Genomic DNA, 4648 nt, shown 5'->3' on the forward strand with positions numbered 1-4648 from the left:
CCACTTTCAACGCCCGAGGACCCGCAGACGGGGACCAAGCACGTCATTATGCACAGCGACCGCCCAGTGCGTCGGATGACCCGGGCACCTTCGCGGACGGCCACTGTAGTTAACTAAATGAGACTTTGGTAATTAGTAGGCACTCAAGAATGTGTGCATCGGTCGGGATTAAACGTCCGATGCGCCATATGCGTTCAACTTATCAATGTTCATGTGTCCTGCAGTTCACATTATGACGCGCATTTAGCTGCGGTCTTCATCGATCCATGAGCCGAGTGATCCCTGCCTAGGGTTTAAAGAGTGCCTTTCGGCGCCGAGTGGCGTAACCGCGTTCAAAGTTTGGTATGCAACACACTCGACCTGCAACAATGGGTTACTCAAATTTGTACAAGTACAAGTGTTGTCTCTTACGAGACGTCTTGATATGCTCTCTACAAAAGCGTGCGCTAGAGTAGGTACAAATTAATGCACGTCCCAGATAGTGACGATCTCTGGGAGGAAGAACCTTAAGGAACTTCCCGCACACATCAAGACTAGGGTTTGGGCGTGTCCATGCCGGCGCCGAGTACAAGTTACCGCGTTCAAAGTTTGGTAAGCAGCGCACTCGACCTCCAACACAACACGTCCCGTGTCTTGATATGCTCTCTACAAAAGCGTGCGCTAATGCAGGTACAAATTAATGTACGTCCCAGATAGTGACGATCTCTGGGAGGAAGAACCTTAAGGAACTCCCCGCACATATCAAGACTTATAGGTGAGAACGGCCAATCACCTATTTCTCTTAGTAAAACTCACAACTCATTCCTTGGGTTTGGAAGTGTCCATGTCGGTGCCGAGTACAAGTTACCGCGTTCAAAGTTTGGTAAGCAGCGCACTCGACCTCCAACATAACACTTCACGTCTTGATATGCTCTCTACAAAAGCGTGCGCTAATGCAGGTACAAATTAATGTACGTCCCAGATAGTGACGATCTCTGGAGGAAGAACCTTAAGGAACTCCCCGCACATATCAAGAATTATAGGTAACGCTGCCAATTACCTGTTTCTCTTAGTAAAACTCACAACCATTCCTTGGGTTTGGAAGTGTCCATGTCGGTGCCGAGTACAAGTTACCGCGTTCAAAGTTTGGTAAGCAGCGCACTCAACCTCCAACATAACCCTTCACGTCTTGATATGCTCTCTACAAAAGCGTGTGCCTATGTAGGTACAAATTAATGTACGTCCCAGATAGTGACGATCTCTGGGAGGAAGAACCTTAAGGAACTCCCCGCACATATCAAGAATTATAGGTAACGCTGCCAATTACCTGTTGCTCTTAGTAAAACTCACAACTCATTCCTTGGGTTTGGAAGTGTCCATGTCGGTGCTGAGTACAAGTTACCGCGTTCAAAGTTTGGTAAGCAGCGCACTCAACCTCCAACATAACCCTTCACGTCTTGATATGCTCTCTACAAAAGCGTGCGCAATGTAGGTACAAATTAATGTACGTCCCAGATAGTGACGATCTCTGGGAGGAAGAACCTTAAGGAACTTCCCGCACACATCAAGACTTATAGGTGAGAACGGCCAATCACCTATTTCTCTTAGTAAAACTCACAACTCATTCCTTGGGTTTGGAAGTGTCCATGTCGGTGCCGAGTACAAGTTACCGCGTTCAAAGTTTGGTAAGCAGCGCACTCGACCTCCAACATAACACTTCACGTCTTGATATGCTCTCTACAAAAGCGTGTGCCTATGTAGGTACAAATGAATGTACGTCCCAGATAGTGACGATCTCTGGAGGAAGAACCTTAAGGAACTCCCCGCACATATCAAGAATTATAGGTAACGCTGCCAATTACCTGTTTCTCTTAGTAAAAACTCACAACTCATTCCTTGGGTTGGAAGTGTCCATGTCGGTGCCGAGTACAAGTTACCGCGTTCAAAGTTTGGTAAGCAGCGCACTCAACCTCCAACATAACCCTTCACGTCTTGATATGCTCTCTACAAAAGCGTGCGCCATGTAGGTACAAATTAATGTACGTCCCAGATAGTGACGATCTCTGGGAGGAAGAACCTTAAGGAACTTCCCGCACACATCAAGACTTATAGGTGAGAACGGCCAATCACCTATTTCTCTTAGTAAAACTCACAACTCATTCCTTGGGTTTGGAAGTGTCCATGTCGGTGCCGAGTACAAGTTACCGCGTTCAAAGTTTGGTAAGCAGCGCACTCGACCTCCAACATAACACTTCACGTCTTGATATGCTCTCTACAAAAGCGTGTGCTATGTAGGTACAAATGAATGTACGTCCCAGATAGTGACGATCTCTGGGAGGAAGAACCTTAAGGAACTCCCCGCACATATCAAGAATTATAGGTAACGCTGCCAATTACCTGTTTCTCTTAGTAAAACTCACAACTCATTCCTTGGGTTTGGAAGTGTCCATGTCGTGGCCGAGTACAAGTTACCGCGTTCAAAGTTTGGTAAGCAGCGCACTCAACCTCCAACATAACCCTTCACGTCTTGATATGCTCTCTACAAAAGCGTGCGCTAATGCAGGTACAAATAATGTACGTCCCAGATAGTGACGATCTCTGGGAGGAAGAACCTTAAGGAACTCCCCGCACATATCAGACTTATAGTGAGAACGGCCAATCACCTATTTCTCTTAGTAAACTCACAACTCATTCCTTGGGTTTGGAAGTGTCCATGTCGGTGCCGAGTACAAGTTACCGCGTTCAAAGTTTGGTAAGCAGCGCACTCAACTCCAACATAACCCTTCACGTCTTGATATGCTCTCTACAAAAGCGTGTGGCTATGTAGGTACAAATTAATGTACGTCCCAGATAGTGACGATCTCTGGGAGGAAGAACCTTAAGGAACTCCCCGCACATATCAAGAATTATAGGTAACGCTGCCAATTACCTGTTTCTCTAGTAAAACTCACAACTCATTCCTTGGGTTTGGAAGGTGTCCATGTCGGTGCCGAGTACAAGTTACCGCGTTCAAAGTTTGGTAAGCAGCGCACTCGACCTCACACAATAACATTCACGTCTTGATATGCTCTCTACAAAAGCGGTGCCTATGTAGGTACAAATTAATGTACGTCCAGATAGTGACGATCTCTGGGAGGAAGAACCTTAAGGAACTCCCCACATATCAAGACTTATAGGTAACGCTGCAATTACTGTTGCTCTTATAAAACTCACAACTCTTCCTTGGGTTTGGAAGTGTCCATGTCGGTGCCGAGTACAGTTACCGCGTTCAAAGTTGGTAAGCAGCGCACTCGACCTCCAACATACACTTCCACGTCTTGATATGCTCTCTACAAAAGGTGTGCTATGTAGGACAAATTAATGTACGTCCCAGATAGTGACGATCTCTGGGAGGAGGAAGAACCTAAGGAACTCCCCGCACATATCAAGAATATGGTACCGCTGCCAATTACCTGTTGCTCTTAGTAAAACTCACAACTCATTCTTGGGTTGGAAGTGTCCATGTCGGTGCCGAGTACAAGTTACCGCGTTCAAAGTTTGGTAAGCAGCGCACTCCAACTCCAACATAACACTTCACGTCTTGATATGCTCTCTACAAAAGCGTGTGTGCCTATGTAGGTACAAATTAATGTACGTCCCAGATAGTGACGATCTCTGGGAGGAAGAACTTAAGGAATCCCCGCACATATCAAGAATTATAGGTAACGCTGCCAATTACCTGTTTCTCTTAGTAAAACTCACAACTCATTCCTTGGTTTGGAAGTGTCCATGTCGGTGCGAGTACAAGTTACCGCGTTCAAAGTTTGGTAAGCAGCGCACTCGACCTCCAACATAACACTTCACGTCTTGATATGCTCTCTACAAAAGCGTGCGCTAATGCAGGTACAAATTAATGTACGTCCAGATAGTGGACGATCTCTGGGAGGAAGAACCTTAAGGAACTCCCCGCACATATCAAGAATTATAGGTAACGCTGCCAATTACCTGTTTCTCTTAGTAAAACTCAACTCATTTCTTGGGTTTGGAAGTGTCCATGTCGTGCCGAGTACAAGTTACCGCGTTTCAAAGTTTGGTAAGCAGCGCACTCGACCTCCAACATAAACACTTAAGTCTTGATATGCTCTCTACAAAAGCGTGCGCTAATGCAGGTACAAAAATGTACGTCCAGATAGTGACGATCTCTGGGAGGAAGAACCTTAAGGAACTCCCCGCACATATCAAGACAAATAGTTAAGAAACGGCCAATCACCTGTCTCTCTGCGAGACGTGTAGTAAAACACTGATTATAACTCACAACTTAACCGTAAGTAGAAGTGTCCATGTCGGCGCCGAGTGCAAGTTACCCGCGTTCAAAGTTTGGTAAGCAGCGCACTCGACCTCCAACATAACCTTTCCCCGTCTTGATATGCTCTCTACAAAAGCGTGCGCTAATGCAGGTACAATGAATGTACGTCCCGATAATGACGATCTCCGGGAGGAAGATCCTTAAGGAACTCCCCGCACATATCAAGACCAATAGTAAGACACGGCCAAGCACCAGTTAGGGGTGCGTGTAGGCGCCGAGTACAAGTTACCGCGTTCAAAGTTTGGTATGCAACGCACTCGACCCCCAAACACAACACGTCCCGTCTTGATATGCTCTCTACATAAGCTTAGCAAATGCAGGTAC

At 46.3% G+C, this 4648-nt stretch overlaps 1 non-coding gene across 1 annotated transcript; it reads right to left on the reverse strand.

Moving 5' to 3' along the window:
• Positions 1 to 137: 137 nt before the first annotated feature.
• LOC121601698 lies at positions 138 to 294 on the reverse strand. The gene has a single exon (XR_006006161.1). It is a non-coding gene; the product is annotated as a 5.8S ribosomal RNA (ribosomal RNA).
• Between the last annotated feature and the right edge of the window lie 4354 nt (positions 295 to 4648).

Source organism: Anopheles merus, unplaced genomic scaffold (genome assembly GCF_017562075.2).
Source record: "Anopheles merus strain MAF unplaced genomic scaffold, AmerM5.1 LNR4000148, whole genome shotgun sequence".
Taxonomy (NCBI): Eukaryota; Metazoa; Arthropoda; class Insecta; order Diptera; family Culicidae; genus Anopheles; species Anopheles merus.